General features: G+C 47.3%; 1 protein-coding gene across 4 annotated transcripts in view; it reads left to right on the top strand.

Annotated features, from left to right (window-relative positions):
* Positions 1–20,380, top strand: part of ERBB4 (erb-b2 receptor tyrosine kinase 4) — a 600,803-nt gene that overhangs the window by 277,483 nt on the left and 302,940 nt on the right. The window lies entirely within an intron of this gene.

Below are 20,380 nucleotides of genomic sequence, written 5' to 3'. Positions count from 1 at the left end.
AGAGTCTTCCCTCTCTTTGCTTCATTTTCTTCCCAACTGCAGGCCATGTACTCAGAGTCACTTTCCCAGGTGCCGTAGAATCATTAGGTTGGGAAGGACCTTGGAGATCATCACCTGCAACCGTCCCTGTCTACTGCTACGCCCACAGCTCTTTCCCCAGGAGGCTCTTCCCAGTCCAGGTAGCTCTTTCTGTTTCCTCTCATGAAGGAGGGAATTAGGGATTCATTAAACTTCTCTTGTTGTTAGGAAATGCTGGTTTTGCCAGGTCAGCATCTTTCCCAGAATCCTATCGACACGGCTGGGGATTTTGTGCCAGTGCAGACCGGGAATTGATTTTTTTCCGTCTTTGGTTGAAAAATAGAAACACTGCTTTCCAGGTCTGTTCCCGTTACCTTATGTGAACACACTAGCACGAACATCACCGTAAATGATGTTAAAATGCAATAAAAGGCTATAAAAGTTAATCTGGTGAGGTATTCAAGGTAGCTTTTTTTAATGTTGCTATTAGCGTGCATGATGTGAAATACACTTCTTTCTCACTGTAGGCAAGATGCAGAAGCTAACAACCAAGGAGGAGGGAAAAGTTAAACTCTGGGGCAGCTTTTAACATATCCCTTTGTATTAAATTGGAGGTCTCAGAGTGTACAGCTACATGCTTCTTACAGTCTTCCTGAACACGTTTTTGGAAATGCCTTTTCTCAGTGTAATAGAATCATGGAATGGTTTGGGTTGAAAGGGACCTCAAAGCTCACCCAGTTCCACCCCTGCCATGGGCAGGGACACCTCCCACTGGATCAGGTCCTTGCTTCTGTGCAACCTCGAATCCTGGGTTCAGTTTTGGGCTCTTCAGTACAAGGACATTGAGGGGCTGGAGTGTGTCCAGAGAAGGGAACGGAGCTGGGGAAGGGGCTGGAGAACAAAGGTTATGAGGAGCAGCTGAGGGACCTGGGGCTGTTTAGCCTAGAGAAGAAGAGGCTGAGGAGAGACCTCATCAGTCTCTGCAGCTCCTGAAAGGAGATTGTGGTGAGGTGGGTGCTGGTCTCTTCTCCCAAGTAATAGGTGATAGGACGAGAGGGAATGGCCTCAAGTTGCACCAGGGGGAGTGCACTAGGACTGGATGTTAGGAAAGATTTTTCCACCGAAATGGTTCTCAGGCCCTGGCAGAGGCTGCCCAGGGAGGTGGTGGAGTCCCCATCCCTGGAGGGGTTTAAAAGCCGGGCAGATGAGGTGCTTAGGGATCTGGTTCAGCAGTGGACAGGTACGGTTGGACTCGATTATCTCAAAGATCTTTTGCAACCAAACGATTCTATGATTCTGTAGGATCACTGTTACAAGCCCAGCACTCATGGCAAAGGTCTCCTTTCTGCAGTTTTTCTCTTAGAGATAGTTTAGCATTTTGGATATTTCCTACTGCGTTGTGATGCCCGGCACTATCAGTTCTCTCTCTGTTTCTACGATGGCATTTTCACATACAGGTGGGTGTTGGTATCTGCTCGAGGACTGCTTTTTCGATTGCCTGGGGTGATGCATAAGCAGGTGTAAACGAAGATGCTGTGTAGAGTAATGTGATGTTCAAGGGCCTCACTTCTGATTTATAGTGGTGAATGAAAGAAGGGTTACGGAACAGAATAGACCTGGAAGTCGGCTTAGCCACAAGAAAATACTTGACACAATAGAAAAGTAGGGAATTAAAAGTAATGTGCTTACCTGGAGGAGAGTACTTTGTGTGCAAGAGCTGGCGATTGTTTAAATAGAAGGAGTTTAAATTATCCTGCCATTTGGCACAGCAGTACTTAGCCTAATTTTTTCAATTATAGCATAAACCTGTCAGGGTGAATGCTGATGAGGGGCCGCTGTGTGCCCAGGGAGTGGCATGGTGGGTTCAAACAAGTGCTAAATGCCTGGTTATTGGCATTATTAAGTGGAATGTTTTCCTTATAACGGTGCCCAAAGGCTCCCGGCAAGCAGTGCGGCGTGCGTGCACCTCCGTGCATCCATGCGCTCACACAGTTTACTCGGGAGATCTGGGTGAAGGTAGGAAGTCAAGTCTGGAGGGACCAGAAACAAAGTGGCCCCCACTGCTTTGGTTCTACTTTCACATCTGCGCTGGGATGCAGTTCCTGCTGTGCTGCCTGGAGACCTATAGCGACCTTCCAGTACCTGACGGGGGTCTACAGAGAAGCTGGGGAAGGACTGTTTATGAAGCCTTGTAGTGATAGGAGGAGGAGCAATGGGTATAAACTGGAGAGGGGCAGATTTAGACTAGACAGAAGGAGGAATTTCTTCACAATGAGAGTGGTGAAACACTGGCCCAGGTTCCCAGGGAAGCTGTGGCTGCCCCATCCCTGGAGGTGTTCAAGGCCAGGTCGAGTGGGGCTTTGAGCAGCATGATCCAGTGGGGGGTGTCCCTGCCCATGGCAGGGAGGTGAAACTGGCTGGGCTTTGAGGTACCTTCCAACCCAAACCATTCTATGATTCAATAAGAAATTTTTTACCGTGAGGATGGTGAAGCACAGGTTTCCCAGAGAGATGGTATTAGCCCTGTCCCTGGAAACATTCAAGGTCCAGTTGGACAGGCCTCTGAGCAACCTGATCAAGTTAAAGATGTCTCATTGCAGGCAGGTTGGCCTAGATGACCTTTAAGGTTACCTTCTAACTCTAATGATTCGATGATTCTATTTCCCAGTTACACTTATTTCTCTGGAAGTCTCTGAGGGTTTAGGCAGCCCTGTTATGGTGTTTTGCTCAGCACTTGTGTCCACCTCCCAGCTGCCTGTCCTGCCAGCAAAGTCCCCTCAGGCTGTAGCTTCTCTGCTTTGTTGGCCAACACTTGATTGGAAGCCACCTCCATTGGCAGCTTAAGTCAAGAGCCTGCATTCTCCACCTGGGATGTGTCTGGCCCTCGGTCACCTTCTGCTCACACCGCTGCCGTAGGGCCATAGCGCAGAAGGGCTGGCTGGACACGTCCAGAGTCTCAAACCGACTCAGCAAGACTGACGAGGGGCCATCTGTCACTACCCAAAGGGCTTTTTCTCTGAACGCAGAAGGAATCAGAGAAGGTAATTGCTTTAGTTACTCTTCCAAGCTTCACCCAGCAGTGGCTGCTCAGCCCAGCATGTTCCGTCCTTGCGTGGGGCTGGGCTTTTTCCAATTTCAGGGGTTCTTGCCTTGTATTTCTGCTTCTTCTCACTTTCACTGGGGTCTTCGGTTTCCCACGCACATGCTGTCCCTCACCGTGCTGGCAGACCTTCCCCCCGTGCAGCCGAGACAGGGACACGCCTTTTATTTCAGCAGCATCTGCCACGCTCTGGTCATCGGCCACTGTTGCTTTTCCCATTTATCCCAAAGGAGGGGAGTGTCTGTCCCCACTGGTTTCAGCGTTTATTATCTCCAGGCCTCCTTCCTCTCTCGTGGCAGGAGCTGGAAGGTACCACGTTGGCCAAGGCACGCGGCCATGCCTTAAGTGGTGGAGATGGGAAGAACTGCCTGACAGGGACAGCTGCCTCTTCTTCCAGCTCTCTGCGCAACCTCGTAGAGTTGATGGGCGTTGAATTCCTCTGCCTTGGAAAACAGCAGTGTCTGGCATGCTAGTGAGGCCTCCATCTTCTGGTGGAAACCATGCTAAGTGCTCTGCATTAGTGTCTGCATCAAAACGGTTGAGGGTTTGCCTGTGTTTTTTAATGTGCTGTGTAAAGGGTGAGGATTCTGCTTAAAATTAATAGTACTGTGAGGTGGTGTTGAGGAAATATTCTCTTTGCATGGCAGATGCAAGGAATCCCCCTTCTCCAGTGTAGGTTATTGGAAGGAGTTACAGAGGGAGAAATAAACATTGTCCCCATGTATTATTTCATTCATTTCTACCCCTCAGTTACAGCTTTACAATTAAAGGTAGAAGCCATATCAACATTGCTTTTATTTCTTTCAGGGCTGAGCATGTGAATATGTACGTGTCATCTTAGGAAACTGCATTTGCTTGTTTAATCTTGGCATGAAGGCGGTGTGGGGCTCTCTTGCTTGACCACAGCCATTGGCCAAGAAATGGTGCCATGGCCGAGAAACTCAATAGGCAGTTTATGCTCCTTGCAGATAAAGGAAGGAGTTGTACAAGGAGCAATGTTTGGGACGAGGGCGCGTTTCATTGGCCACTTGTCACACTTGTGTCATTGCCAGCTATGCAGCTGAAGGGCTGCCAACCCCGCTCTTTGCTGAACTTCTCTGCATGGAGTGCTTTCTCCTGCCTTATTGACCTGAAATGCAGTCAGACAGTTCTAGCGGTGATTAAATTCGGCGTTTTTAGCCCATTCTTGTCCTTGCTTTGGTTCATTTATTCCCCTTGAGACCTTCATTACAGGTAGCGGAGTTGCTGGAGCGTGGTTTGGTTGCCATCAGTGCTGGGGAAACCCTTGGAGGGCAGAGCTGTGTGGTGGTTTGGGGAGGCACCGGGCTGCCTGTGTTTCTCCTCAGTGGGCTGATAGCCCAGGCAGCACTCCAGGCTAAACTCATCTTCTGGGCGTATTGGTTCTGAGGAACTGTAGGGTGGCTGCGCTGAGATCTTCAGTGAGCAGCATGAAGACTCTGAAGCCCAGCTCTCATGGTGTATCTCTATGTGCCTTGATTAATCTCTAGTGCCTTGCTGGCCATGGGGACATCAGCCAGGTCTTATGCTGGTGTTTCATCTGGAGGGAAATGCACAAAACCCCCCAAACTTACTGTTTTATTAAGATACTTCTAGTGTGAGTTGCAACAATTGAATGTTTCCTAATTTTATTTGTGTGTCTCGCAACTCCTGTCTCAATGCTGCACAAATGGTTGGACTCAATGATCCCTGGTTGGACTTGATGATCTGGTGGGTCTTTTCCAACCTGGTGATTCTATGATTCTAAATTAACTTTGCCCAATCTAAATAATTCCTAGAACCACAAAACCACGTATCCTGAGTTTTTTTGGCTGTACGACAGCCCCTGTGGTGATATCAATACTGGGCATACCAGCTTTGTCCAAACGAAATGACTTTTACCTCGGGGTGCTAAAGCTGCTGGAAATGACCTGAGCCTGATGGGGGCCAGTGATGCTGTGCTGGGGTTTATCTGCTAAGAAGCTGGTTTCATGGAGTTGGAACCCTTCCTGGATGACCTTCATGGTACCTTCAACCCAAACCATTCTGTGATTCAGTGTGATTTTAGAAGGATCACAGTCCCTGCGCGTCTGTGGGTGCTCACACCCTGCACTGACTTTTTCCTGCATGGTGTCCAGTGGGTGGGTGAATACGGAAGCAAAATTAAGCGTGTAACTTGTGCATATGAAGGTACCATTCTTGAAACTACCACCTTCACCAGGAGCAATATCCACAGCTTTGTGAAATTCAGTGGAAAATTGCTTTCAGAGAGTATTAGCTCAGGTTCTTGGTGGATGGCTGTCTTCTTTATTAAGAGAGGAGAAAAAAAGATGAAAAAGGATGCCTTTAGATACTGAAGTCCCTTTTTAATTTTCCCTACAAGTTGGGATTTGTACTCAACCTGGGGTTTTCTATTATTTTATTTATTGCAGCTGAGGCAGAACTAGATTTGGGCCCAGTGCTGGACTCCAGATGGATTTTAGGTGGTGATCAGGTTTGCAGTCCTAAAATTTGTGCGCGGCTGTTTCCCCCTCTGTGCCTTACAGCTAAACCCTGCTCTCTCCATTGCATGCTCCTGGACGTGCTTTATGGTGTTTCACAGTTCCTGTGAAAGAAAAGATCTTTCTGTGCAGAGCCTTTGGCAGGAGTTTTCTGTTCTGCTCTCCCCCTACCTTGAGCGCTGGGAGCAGTTTTGGGCACCACAGGATAAAAAGGATCTCAGGCTACTGGGGAGAGTCCAGAGAAGGACATGGAGATGGTGAAGGGTTTGGAGGGGAAGCATGTGAGAGGAGCAGCTGAAGTCACTGGGTCTGTTCAGCCTGGAGGAGAGGAGGCTGAGGGGAGACCTCTTGGTGCTCTGCTCCATCCTCACACAGGGAGGAGGAGGAGCAGGCGCTGAGCTCTTCTCTCTGGCGACCAATGACAGGACCTGAGGGAAGATGCCAGGGGAGGGTTAGGTTGGACATCAGGGGAAGGTTCTCCCCCCGAGGGTGGTGGAGCCCTGAAACAGCTCCCAAGGAAGCAGGCAGGGCACCAAGTCTGACAATATCCCAGAAGGGTTTGGGCAACGCCCTCAGCCACACGGTGTGAATGTTGGGGTGTCCTGGGCAGGGACAGGAGATGGACTGGATGGTGGTCTTTGTGGGTCCCTGATAACTCAGGACATTCATTCATTTTAAGGTTGCATGGGGCCACAGTTCTCCCAGGTTGCCAACAGGGGTGCTCAGACACCTTGAAAATCAGTCATCACGCCCCAATGGCAGCTCAGACCAGCATTGGAAATGGGAGTGATACTTTTTAAAGAATTTGGTTTGTGTTTTATTCTGAGTCTTATGATCTTGGGCTGATACTCTGCTGCTCCAGGTCAATCTATGTAAAAAAGCAAGGGACCCTATGTTTCTTCTCCTTGGAATCTGGAGCTCCTTCTGCTTCTCCCATGCCCCACAGTAGGGGAGAGCCGGGAACTGTAGCTCCGTCCCTCTCTGCTTGGAATTTTACACGAGACTGCATGTGAGAGCTACCAGCCAGCTTTTTACAGAAGACATAACACAGCAGTGTCGGTGAAGTGCACGGAGGCAGGATCTACCCATCCCACCCATCTCTGTTCCTGTAGCATGTGTTGCAAAGGGGTGCACACCTGCACGCCCTGTTTATCATCAACACCTAGAAAACCTATGTTGTTTTAGCAAAAATATATATAATGATGGAATGTTTTGGGTTGGAAGGGACCTCAAAGCCCATCCAGTCCCACCCCTGCCATGGGCAGGGACACCTCCCACTGGATCAGGGGCTCCAAGCCCCATCCAACCTGAACAAATTGTTTCTTGAAGAGAAGTTTAGGTTACCAAAAGCTCGGGTACCGATGATGAAGAGCATGAAGAAGCACATGTCTCGTCGACTCTTTGTACACTGGGTTTCAGCTCAGTCCTGTTAAGCTTTTCAGTCTTTGCATCTGCTGTATTATTTTCCTTTCATTTTTAAAGTGTTCTATGTACAACTAAACCCCCATGAGGACGATCTGTTTTTGTTTCCTTCCAAGGCAATAAGACATCTGGCTGCTAGCAGCGTGGATTATCAAGTTGCATCCTTTTAACCCTCCTCATCATTTTATTTGTAAAGTGCTCACCCGCTGAGATACCGGGGGCCATGTGCAAACAGTTTCAAACAACGTTGGGAACTAAACAGCATGGGCAAAACCGATGAGATAGTTTTTAACGCCGCAGAGCTGCGAGCACTGAAAAAAACAAGCTCGTTGCTGGGGAGCGGGGAGAGAGGTCAGATCAGTCCAGCGGAGCTGCAGAGACTGAACCTGACCCTGCTTCCAATAATTAAGCGTTGAGTTCAGCTTTTCAGCCACGGGTGGTGACCCCAGGAGGCACTGGGATCTGGGCGTAAATCTTGTTCTGAATTTAACCAATAATACAAGAAAAGCCGCATCCCTGACCGTGTGGGATAGGAAACCCTGATCTAGTGCAACATGTTGGAACTGGATGATCTTAAAGTCCCTCCCAACCCAAACTATTCTATGATTCTATGACCGTGTGGGAGAGCGGGACCCCGCGCTGCCGGGGTTGGGGGGATGATCACTGCAGGGGAAGACTGGGAAACGTCTAAAAGCCGAGCTTTTCTTCTGGAGGCAGCTGGTGGAGGGAGCTTGGCACGGAGGTGCCAGGTCTGTTGGTGGTCAGGATGTGCCTGTGCCAGCCCCGTGTGCCAGGGCAGCCTTTCTGGCAGCTCTGCAAAACTCGGCATCCTGGTAACACCACCTGGCTGGCTGAGGCACGTATAGTGCTCATGCAGGTTCCTTGGGGGATGAGTAAGGATGAAGGCTAAACAAATGTGCTGGCTGCCTGTTTTTGTGTGCCACATCTGCCAAATGGCTTTTCTTTTTTTTTAATATACTGCCAAAAAAAGCCTGAAACAACAGAATGTTTTCAAGATGTTGAACTCTCTATCCCCGCTCCGGCAAATGGAAACATCAAGAAAGAAGAAACGCCACGCTGATTGCTGCCTGTTTGTGATGCTCCCACTCTCTCTTATCTGTGTGCGCGGTGACTTGCATGCACCTAGATTCCAACACCTGCCCCAGGTTCCTTCAGGGTTGGCGTGGAGCTCACCAGGCTTGCAGAATGAGAGATGTGAGCAGTGTTGGGACCTGTATGTGTAGAGGTGGGGCCACGGGGTTCATCAGCCCCTCTGAGCTTCTTTTCAGCCACTGGTTGTCTTGCAGTGCTGTCTTGTGCTCTCGCAGCATCCCTGGAAAGAACTTTGTAGAAAATAAATAGGAGATATCATGGAAAATATGAGGGTGATGAAGCAAGTAATGCATCTTTGATCTGTCTGATTTAAAAATAACTTAAATGCAGGGCAGTTGCCAGTAGGTGAGAAGAAACTTTTAAAACTGACCATGGGTTTGAATGGTTGCAAGAGCTGATCTGTCGGTCCCTGTGTCTGGGATTAAAGCAGCCTGTCCCGAGCACTGTGGGAAGCAGCAGTAACAACAGAGAGGATAAATGCTGATTGTGCCTGGTGTTTTCCCATCTGACAAAGTCTCACACCTTACCCAGAAGCTTTAAGACCAAGGCAGGGAGGAGACGCCCTTGCTGAGAGTGTGGAAACCCATCCCTGCTCCCAGGAGCAAGAGCTGGAGTGACAGAGATGGGCACGAGCAGAAGTCAGGCACAATACAGGGGGTGGATGAGGATCACCAATCAGTGCATCATTATTAATGAGGTGGGTGCAGGTGGTGCAGAGACAGGGAGTCTTCCAGAAAGAGTCAAAAATCCATCCTTCATGCCAACTTTCCATCCTTTGGATGCTTATTCAGGTGCTGTACATTTTTATTTATGCAGGTCTAGGGGCATTCTACAACTATATTAAACTGATTTTAGCCAGGAAGGCAGTAGGGGAAAGGCTCTACCATAGCGTAAGGATCGCTTGCACTGATTGAAAACCAAATGAGCCGTTTTCAGCTGCAAAAATCAAGGGAGAGGACAAAGCAAATGCAGCCTCCAAGGCAGGCTGATAATCAAGAGAAGTGTGGGAGATCAAAAGTCAGGCACAGTGTTATTGTGGACCTTGCAATGTTTGCTAGGAGGTTTACTATAGGATGTGGCCATGCTGCTGTGTAGACTGAGCTCAGATGCTTTCTCCGAGTTATCAATCTTTGTCTTCAGGATGTTACCAAAAAAAGAGAAAAAGATACTTATTTTCTCCTTCAGGTATAAAGTAGCATGAATATTGAGATAGAAACAAACCCAATTTTTTTCTTCTTCAATTTCTTCCTTATTATAATTCCACAATGTGGCTCAATGTGTTTAAAAAAAAACAATTAATGAGTCATTTATTTTTTTACACAAATATTTTTCTGACACTTTCCTTTTCTAGGCAGCTTTTGGTAAACAAAACCCAGTTTGAACTTGAGAGGAAAGAAGTTTCAAATATTTTAAACAAATTATTGTCTCCCAGGACCTGAACGACTGTTCTCTCTTGGAATTTCAAATGGAATTGTTTGAATAAAGTATATGAGGTCCTTTTTAAAAATGGAGGGGAAAAACAACCTCTGCAGCACAGCAGAGAAAAAGGAGATAATAGCGCTTGGAAAGCAACCTCTTGGCAGAGAGGAACAAGAGCAGTGGAATAATTTAATTGCTCATCAGCTAATTATACAGTATTATAATGTTAATGTGTCTTCATCATGACAATGTAATAGGTATAGATTGAAGGATAGAAAAAAGAAAGTGTTGATGCAGTAATTATAAGTAAGAGCAGAGCTGTTAGAGTAATTATAACGCTTCATCAGGTAATTAACGTATTGTTCAACTTGAGACGGAGAACAAAGAGTGAAGAAGTTAAATATTGAAGGACATGCCTTCCCCACTCTGGGGCTGTTTTCCTGCATCTCCCGCATGGATCCCGGTATTTTCTGATTTCCTTGTACGGATTTTATCGAGTAGGGGGATGTTGTCAGGTTGTGTGCAGCAGAATAGCCCGGCAGCGTGGTGATCGTTATTTTAAGATGTTTATACCTCAGATCCTCCCGATCCTCCTTTCAGCGGAGATGATCACTTTGTGGATGGAGATCTAGTCTGAAAGGGCAATGGGCAGTGCTGCAAATTAGCCTCCAGCCCAAGACACTTACTCACGGGCAGAATTGCTAATTGGGGAAGCAAAACCACTGCCCAAACTGCATTCCAGTTGCTCCTGTCCGCCCGTGCGACTGTTCCTGCGGTGCTGGGTGATGCTGAGGGCATCCCAGCCAGGTTGCGGAGCTGTTGCCCTGCACTTCTGCTCTTCCTGAGCACACAACCTGCTCCTGCTGCCCCAAATTATAGACTCATAGAATCTTTAGAGTAGGAAAAGACTTCTCAAATCATCAAGTCCAACTGTCAGGCCAACCCCGATGTACCTACTAAACCATGTCCCCAAGTGCCGTGTTTTTTGAACCCCTCCAGGGGAGGAGGCTCCGCCGCTGCCCTGGGCAGCCTCTGCCAGCGCTTCACCACTTTTGGTAAGGAAACTTTTCCTAATATGCTATCTAAACCTCCTCTGATGCAACTTGGGGCCATTTCCTCTTGTCCTATCACTTGTTACTTGGGAGAAGAGACCAGCACCCACCTTGCTACAACTTCCTATCAGGGAGCTGTAGAGAGTGGTGAGGTCTCCCTTCAGCCTCCAGGCTAATCAATCCCAGGTCCCTCAGCTGCTCCTCATAACCCTTGTTCTCCAGCACCTTTCAAAGCTCCGTTGCCCTCCTGGATGCATCCAGCCTCTCAATGTCCTCCTTGTACTGATGGGCCAAAAACTGAACAGCTTTATTTCTGTCCCCCCATCTAAAATAACTAAGTAGGAGTTTCTGCCTGCCTCCAGCATCCCAAAGGAGTTTATCCCCTGTCCTTGGGCCGTCCGGACACCCTCAGCACCGCCGTCTTCTGCAAGGCTGCAATCTCCATGCCTCCCTGGAGAGCTAATGACGCCGTTGACAGCATGTTCTTTATTTTTGGCTCCGCTTCCTTCCTTCACCTTAGGGTAGTTTTCCGCTGCAAATCAAACCACCTCAGACTGATTGTCATCATCAACAGCGTGATTTCAGATCAAATTAGCACAACGGCAGGACTGGTATGGTCAGTTCACCGAGCTATGTGCTGATTTGTGGTTCGGTTTTATGCTTTACTTTGATTTATTTAAGCGTTGCATCCTTTTGCAGGCTTGATCAGCAGAACGCTGTAGTCTCACACTCACTTGAAGTACCGAGGGTCTGGTCGTGAAGGCACAAATGAAACATTAAAATGTTATTTTAAGGCAAATAATGCTACACAGCAGAAAAGAGGAAGATGTACTTTTGGTGAAAGATGTGGAAATAGATGCTGTACGGCAGCAGAAAGGTGGGATCAGTGAAAGCAGGTGAGATTTTGATGAGCTGAGATGGTAGGAGATAGGTTGCAAAGTTGCCAGTACTGCATGCTTGCTGGTAGCAAGCCAGGAACCAGTTTGGTTGAGTCCAAGTTACTCAGGTATAGTAACAAGAGGGCTGAAGGGAAATAAGGTTGTTGGTGGAGAAGGAAGAAACATAGAAGAGCAGAAAGAGTTATGATGGCTAAAAGTGCTTAGGTAGGTAAGGGTGAACAGGCTGACTTTGGGTTACAGAAAGGTGTGTGTGTATTGGAGAGTGGAGGTTTTGGAGCAACCTTCTGGTCATAATGACAAGTGGAGTTTCAGGTTGGAGAGGTTGGAGCTGGATGGTCTTTAAGGTCCCTTCCATCCCAAACCATTCTATGATTCTATTAACTTTATAAAGGGGATTTGGTGCCATAATGTCAGCAAGAGGTGGTTACTTCAGGTCCTGCCCTCAAGGGACTTTATTCCACCTTGATCTAAACCAGCCCAGTTGTGTCCTGCTGACAACATAGGTGGTTGTGATGGGGCTGGAGCCTGTAGTGACTGTCTAGGTGTGCTAAGCTGGTACTACCTTGGGAGCAAAGGAAATAAATGTGAGTAAAGTCTCTTACATCTTCATTTGAAATGGCACCGTTCAGGCTTTCAATTCATTATGGTTTAATAATGTGCTGTATACGAAGTTCACATCTTAGTGGCATGTTGCAATTGCAGTGAATATATACGAACCCGGCGCTGCGTGTGTTCCGACTGAGCAGGCTTTCAGTTACTCTTACAAATGAATGAAAATCAGGCACCTACGTCTTTTGAGGACCTGTCAAAAAATTAGCCTTAAAATAGAGTTAAAATGACACATCCTGTATGCAACAAATTGCAAGCAAAGTGGAGGAAAGCTATTTTATTTAAAAAAAGGGGGGTTTTATGCAGTTGAACTAGTATTTACTAGAATATATTTGCTGTGGTCTGCAGAGACTACATGTATTGAGGAGAAAGATGTATTCCCTTGGTTGGCCCTGTTGTATCTTAGGAGTTTGGGAAGTTGATTCCCTGATAAAAAGTGCACTCCTCGGTCTTGTAAGGATTTTGTTGTATTTCTGTGAGCGCCTCTGTTGCAAGTATAGAAACTGTGTTATTTTAACAAATGTGTCTGTTTAGGCTTCGATGTGGAATACGTTCCTTCCAGTGCCATGGGAAAGCTTATCCCGTGCTTGCAGGACTTCACCCAAGTCGTTCAGGAAATCTTCAGGGGTTTGCCCATCGTGGCTGCATTCATGGAGATTTTCTTTGCAGGTAATGACAGGCAAAGCATTTCCTTTTTCTTTCTACCTTGCGTTCCAGACATTTTTCCTCTCATATGTGGAGTTTAAAAGCTGTCGGGGCATTTCTGTGTTGAGGCAGAAATACAAACACATTGTTGGACCTTATTTCCTTCTCTTGGAGAGCATCCGTTCTATTATTGCCACCAAACCCATGCCTCACTGAATTAAAAGCTAAAAAGCAATTAGAGGAGCCCCTTTGGAGAATGTCATCCAGCACAACCTTGCCCTAATATTAGTGTCCTCCTCCATAGCAGCACCATGCAGCTTTTAATTTCTTTTCTTTTCTTGCGAGTCATCCATTCGCATTGCCTGGGAGTGGAAAACAGAGTTATTGACTGTCTTTCCATGAGCTGTCATGAAACAGTAAATAGAAGCCAAAGACAAATGTAGGCACATCCAGGGAAAGAAAAATCATAATTAATATTTCAGTAGAATAAAGTGCCTCTATAAGGACATGAGTGGAAATAAAGGGAGAAAGGGATATTAGCTTGACATAGATCAACGTTTTGGCTATCTTACATATATATTGAGATAAATCTATGCTGTGATTGTTCCTGGTATGCATGTTCGACTAATGGGGAGCATAAAGGCAGTACAGAAATGAGGCCTTTGAATGAATTCTTAAGGAGTTTCCATCAGTTGTCAGAGATGGGGCTAAGTCGTGGATGTCAAAGGTTTCAGAGGGTTTCAGAGATTCTCACCATCACAGTGATCATGGAAGCTCACAGTCAGACGTCCACATGTTTCTCATGATATTTCTGGAAAGAAATATCCTGGAAGATGCAGATTCCCAGGAGGAGCGTGAGGTCTGGAAGGTGAGGGGTACAGGATAAACTCAAAACATCTGCCTTCTAATTTATGTAGATCATCTGAAAGTGTAGACCTGAGGCCTAGAGCAGATAAATAGTGCCTAAAATATCCAGTAAGCTACAGCTATTACATGGCTACTGTAATTGGGGGATTTCTTACAAGATAAGTGTCTTGCACAAGTACAGTTACTATACATTCAGTGGTTGCTGCAAATCATTCCTTTCTGTATCACATACCAACTTGGTAGCTGTTTAGTGCCAAATTCAACTTATGTTAATAAGCCTAAGGCAAAATTAGCTCAATACCGCATCATTTAGCAGCATCATTTAGACATGAAAAGCAAATTGTTCAGTTGTGCTCTACTTAGGTTTACTGTAGTACAATGAACAAGTTGATCCCAGAGTGTTAACCTGAAAGATATTTCTCTCTGGGAAAGATTAGTCAGCAACCAAGGGGATGAGGTTCAGCAAGGCCAAGTGCCAGGTCCTGCAGCAACAACCCCGTGCAGCTCCAGGCTTGGGGAAGAGTGCAACAAGGACATTGAGGAGCTGGAGAGCATCCAGAGAAGGGAACGGAGCTGGGGAAGGGGCTGGAGAACAAGGGTTATGAGAGATGGCTGAGGAACGTGGGGCTGTTTACCCTGGAGAAAAGGAGGCTGAGGGGAGACCTCATCACTCTCTGCAGCTCCTGAAAGGAGGTTGTGGTGAGGTGGGTGCTGGTGTTTTCTCCAAGGTAACAGATGATAAGCCAAGACGAAATGACCTCAAGTTGCACCAGGAGATGGTTAGATTGGATATTGGGAAAAATGTCTTCACGGAAAGGGTTCTCAGGCTCTGGCAGAGGCTGCCAAGGGAGGTGGTAGAGTCCTCATCCTTGGAGGGGTTTAGAAGTCGGGCAGATGAGGTGCTCAGGGATCTGGTTCAGTGGTGGACAGGTATGATTGGACTCGATTTCAAAGGTCGTTTCCAACCAAACAATTCTATGAATCCGAGTCTACGCTGTCACAGAGACCATGGGTGTGGATGTTGACATTACAGGAGGTGTAATGGTCGCAAACTCTGCACCTCTGAGCTTACAGGAAAGAATTCAGATGGGAATAATATGAGAATATTGACAGAATATTTCTTAGGAGTCCAAGAAGTGTCTCAGGCCCCTGTTACAACTCAATAATACTTCGCTAAATGCCAGCAGCCATTGCCTCTGGCAGTGTGGGGGCTTAAGGACTTAAAGCTTAACGTGATTTAGAAAATATTGTCAAAGTGTAGCCTGCAACACAAAGACACTACAAGGAGCTCTTTCCTCCTTCTAAGGCCAGCCAAACACTGTCTTTGATTATACCTCTGAGACCCATGGACGTTGGACAGCATTGTTTTGTTCTGCAGATTCTGCTGTTCTCAGCAGGACTTCCCATAGCTGGACTCGTATCCACTAACGCTGTGGAAAATGGTTTTAGAAAGGGTCATATGAATCCCTTCAGTGGCAATTTTCATTCTCAAAGCACTTAGGAGAACAAATGCCCCTCAGCTGTTTGTGAAACCTCATGGGCTGCAGCACTCCCATGAGGTTATTTTCCATGTTCCCTTTGAGCTGCGTCTCCTGTTGCTTCCCAGTTGGCTGCTGCACCAAGACCGATATTTCCCCTAAATCCTATGGAGGATAAATGCATTTTGCTTAAACTGTGTCTTTGCTTGGTTTTCAGGAGCTTGGAGAGCAAGCTTCTCATTGTGCATCTCTATATATGCCGTTAATTGAAGATAGAATCGTAGAATCATTAAGGTTGGAAAAGCCCTCTAAGCTCATCCAGTCCAACCGTCAGCCCAACCCCATCGTGCCAAGTAAACCATGTCCCCAAGTGCCACTTCTACAGGCTTTTTGAATCCCTACAGGGATGGAGGCTCCACCACTGCTCTGGGAAGCCTCTTCCAACTCTTCACCACTCTTTCAGTAAAGAAATGTTTCCTAATGTCCAATCTAATCCTCCCCTGGTGCAACTTGAGACCATTTCCTCTTGTCCTGTCACTTATTGCTCAGGATAAGAGCCCAGCACCCACCTCACCACAACCTCCTTTCCAGGAGCTGTCGAGAGCAATGAGGTCTCCCCTCAGCCTCCTTTCCTCCAGGCTAAACAACCCCAGGTCCCTCAGACACCTCTCAACCCTTGTTCTCCAGCCCCTTCCCCAGCTCCGTTCCCTCCTCTCCAGCCCCTCAATGTCCTTGCACCACTCTTTCAGTAAAGAAACATTTCCTAGTATCCAATCCAAACCTTTCCTGGCAGAACTTGAGGCCATAGCATTCCCACTCCCATAAAAACTAGAAAATGGCCCAAACTACCTTTTTCCCGGGTAAATCAGCAAAGAGCTCGCTCTAGTTCACTAGGTATCTGCTGACATACACTAACTGAGGATCCAACCTGGACCTTCTTCCAATCAGATGGGCACGAGGCTGCCTGCAGGACCTCGATTGTCAGTGAAAAGCCGATGTTAGCAATTTTCATCAAGGCATGGAAATTAATTAGCCCAATTTTATGGAAATTAGCTCATTATAAATAATTTTAGCTGGCCCATTCACAAAGCACTTTTCACATTAGGAAGGGGAGGGGGGAAGGGGGAAGGAAAAAGCAAAGCTGTGTGAATTGGATGCTGAAAAAACTCTTTCTCCCCTCTTTCTAAGCCCACAAATGGGTTTCAGCAGCTGGGCCATTTGCAGGGGGGCGGCGGCACCCACAGCTTGAGCCTCCAGACTTCACTCTCCCACTCAGCGCCGAGAAGAGCAACAGTGAAGGATTTGTTAGGCTGGGCATTGTTCAGGGCTGCAGATGTCCCAGCGCAGCCTGAGCTTGCACATCGTGCCGCTGCTACCTTTGGGTTTGGCCAAGGGAGGAGGTGGGGAGAGCACAGATGGGCATCTCCACTTTAAGCCTAGGGAAGAGGAGGCTGAGGGGAGACCTCATCGCTCTCTGCAGCTTCCTGAAAGGAGGTTGGAGCAAGGTGGGTGCTGGGCTCTTCTCCCAAGTGATAGGACGAGAGGGAATGGCTTCAAGCTCTGCCAGGGGAGGTTCAGACTGGGCATTAGGAAAAACTTCTTCACTGAAACGCTTCTCAAGCACTGACAGAGGTTGCCCAGGGAGGTGGTGGTGTCCCCATTCCTGGAGGGATTTAAAAGACAGGTAGGTGAGGTTCTTAGGGATGTGATTTAGTAGTGGACAGGTACGCTTAGACTTGATGATCTCAAAGGTCTTTTCCAACCAACTGATTCTATGATTCTATGACTTTCTAGGCTGTAAGGTTTCATCTTGCGGGGCGGGAAGGGTACCTGAGTGCTGAGGGGTCTCGTGTTTTGGTGTCTATCAGCCTTAGAAGGTCTCATGTATCAGCTCAGCCCTGTAGCAGATGGTCCTGAGGCTGCTGTGTTTTGATCTGCCTCTATTTTAAGCATTTAGATTAGACACTAGGAAGAAATTCTTTCCAAAGAGGGTAGGGAAGCCCTGGCCAAGGCTGCCCCGTCCTTGGAGGTGTTCAAGGCCAGGTTGGATGGGGCTTTGAGCAGCCTGATCCAGTGGGAGGTGTCCCTGCCCATGGCAGGGGTGTTGGGACAAAATGGGCTTTGAGGTGCTTTCCAACCCAAACCATTCTATGATTCTCTGATTTCTTGATGCTGAAGAGGATCCAGCACAAGGTCTGTCTACCTTATCAGTTTTTGTTCCCTTCAGTGCTTTTGCCAAAGGAGATTTTTAATGTAATCTGTCTTCAGTCATGAAATATACAGGTCGTGGAAGGGAAGAAACACCTTCACCCCATGCTCAGTCTCAGCTCTATCACTTCTCTTGGGAGTTTTCAGGATTTACTGATCTTCACAGTGTCCAGGAATTTGCCTGGGGCTCATAATTTTCCTCTTGACTTACAGAGCATCTTTGCTCAGCAATCAATTTTCTCCCAGCCTAGGCTGAATGTCCAGTTGAAAAAGTGTTTTTGCTTCTGAAAGTGTTATCTCTCAGCCCCAGTTTCGATCTCAGATCTTTATGGTTTTTGGACTCCTCTTTTCTCCCTTTGGCAAATGCCATTCTTGAAATGCCTCCCACTGGATCAGGGGCTCCAAGCCCCATCCAACCTGGCCTTGAACCCCTCCAGGGATGGGGCAGCCACCACTGCTCTGGGCAGCCTGGGCCAGGGCCTCCCCACACTAATCGTGAGGAATTTCTTCCTAATGTCTAGTCTAAATCTTCCCATCTCCAATTTAAAGCCGTTCCTCCTTGTCCTATCACTCCATGCCTTTGTAAAAAGTGTGACAACACACAAGAAGCACTCACTCCAGTAACACGCGTTTCCAACTGTTGCTGTTTAGAGGGAATTTTGCCACAGAAGGTGCTGCTTTGTTTTAAAATGTGAATTTTAAATAAATCTATGCTGAAAGAATGTTTTGGAGTTAAGAAAAAAAATCTTTTTTGCGAGTGACAAGATCAGAATTATTACTCCTCCACAATTTGCTTAAGCAGCTACTATAAACAGCTACTAATCAGGCTCCCTCAGCATTTAGTGGTATCTGTGGATTGATTTTAATTAGATTGGCATCTCTTTGTTAATTCTATAATGTTTGTTTGCTTATAAGGTAGAGTATTTGGGTGCTGTGAAGCTGTTTGTTTAACTTCTTCAGTTAAATTCGAATTAGCAGGCTCTTAGACGTGTTATTTGCTCTGCCAGTGGGGTTTTGCAAGAGATAGAGTGTCAGCTGGTGTTTTTACCACCTGAACTGCATATTTATTTGAAGCCCCTTGGGCACCTCCACTGCATTTACTGATGTTTCCAAAGGAAGTGTGGGAAAAGGCACAGGCACTAAAAACTGTCACTGTTTGGGTGTCTTACAAGGGAATTTTTTGGTGGTTATTCCAGAGCAACAGGTTTATGGTGTAAGAAAAATCGAAGGATGGACTGGCAAGTTGCTTCAGACCAGGTAGTTCCCGGCTCCAAGTTTTATCTGGAGCGCTCCCGTTCAGCTTTCCGTGAGCACCCGTTTGCTGCTGGAGCTGCCTGGATGGGCTGTAGATCTTGGAAGCGACTTCAAGGTGGTTTATTCCAGACTGAGGAAGGGTCTAGAGCTGTGTCAGCAGTGAAGATGCTGAACCTACACAAACTGAGCTGAGCCTTTCAAGGTTCAGAGTTGTTTTTTAATTTTTCTTCTTTCTTTCTTTGGCATGAAACTTTTTCTCTGCAGTAAAAGCTGATTATTTCTGATCCTCAGCCTTTCTATTGTGTTTCATGTTGATGTACCTTGATTTGAGTTTACTTCTTGTGGGTCGTTATGGATTTTAGCCTAATTCCCACAGGTTGTTGGAGCTTTACCTATGCTGAACCCGTTTCTGTATGAGGACCTGAGGAGGCCCCAGTTTTGATCCTGAGGTCACGTAGGTTGCAAATTGGAAAAGGAACTTTAAAATAAAGCCCCCAAACTGGAGACTGTTCCCTATGAGAAGGATATTGGTGACTGAAAGACACTTGTGCTGCACTCCCTTTATAGATTTGGGCTTAGAAAACCACCTTTGGAATGGTTTGGGTTGGAAGGGACCTCAAAGCCCATCCAGTCCCACCCCTGCCACGGGCAGGGACACCTCCCACTGGATCAGGGGCTCCAAGCCCCATCCAACCTGGCCTTGAACCCCTCCAGGGATGGGGCAGCCACCCCTGCTCTGGGCAGCCTGGGCCAGGGCCTCCTCACCCTCACAGAAAAACATTTCTTCCTAAAATCTCATCTCAATCACCCCTCTTTCAGCTTCAAATCCTTCCTCCTCATCCTATCCCTGTGCTCCCTGATCAAGAGACCCTCCCCAGCTTTCCTGGAGCCCCTTTCAGCACTGGAAGCTGCTCTAAGGTCTCCCTGGAGCCTTCTCTTCTCCACGTTGAACAACCCCAACTCTCCCAGCCTGTCTTCGTACGGGAGTTGCTCCAGCCCTCGCATCGTCTTCATGGCCTCTTCTGGACTTGCTCTGACAGATCCATGTCAGATCCAGTTTATCCCTGATGTAATCAGGCTCTGTATCGTTGCATCTTCCGTGACCTCTGTGCAACCAGGCTGAACTTGTTTGAGACAGCCAAAACCATTAAATTTAGAGTAAAGACTGGACCAGAGGGAAAGTGGCTACTGCTGTTCAGCGTAGTGGTTGGGGTGGGTGTGCTAACCCAGCCGTAGCTGCGAAGGAGCCCCGATCCCCTTGGGGCCCTGAGCAGAGGCCACGCAAAGTGTGGGACAGGAGAGGGACGAGAAGGGGCTGCTAGAGCAAGGTGAAGTGATCTGTCAGGACACCGAGGGTGTAAGTCTTACCTCAGGGCTGATGGATGGTTAGGGTTATGTTTCCAGAAAGGGGAAAGTGGAGACCTGCAATGAACGTGTAGCTCAGGATGAGTTCCAAGAGGCAAGGGAGGGCTGTGATCCCCAACATGCACCATAAACCTTAGTTAGGGTTGGGGTTCAGCTGGCGTGATGCCGACACTGGGAATGGTGGGCTCTATCCACACCAACACTGCATAACCAGTCGTCTGGCTCTTTCTGGTGTTTATTTTCCTCTAGCAGAAGGCATCAAGAGAACACAGATGCTGGAACCAAGCCTGGCCCCGTGGAGCCACTGATGTGTTTCTCCCAGAACCTTTGTGCAGTTATTTTAAATCTTCTTTGGGTTTTAGTCTTTTATCTGGCATCTCTGCCTTTCATCCTAGAGCTTCTCATGTCTTCTTGATCTCAAATCTGATGACAA

Source organism: Phaenicophaeus curvirostris, chromosome 7 (assembly GCF_032191515.1).
Source record: "Phaenicophaeus curvirostris isolate KB17595 chromosome 7, BPBGC_Pcur_1.0, whole genome shotgun sequence".
Taxonomy (NCBI): Eukaryota; Metazoa; Chordata; class Aves; order Cuculiformes; family Cuculidae; genus Phaenicophaeus; species Phaenicophaeus curvirostris.
This window is presented reverse-complemented; position numbering and strand designations above follow the sequence as displayed.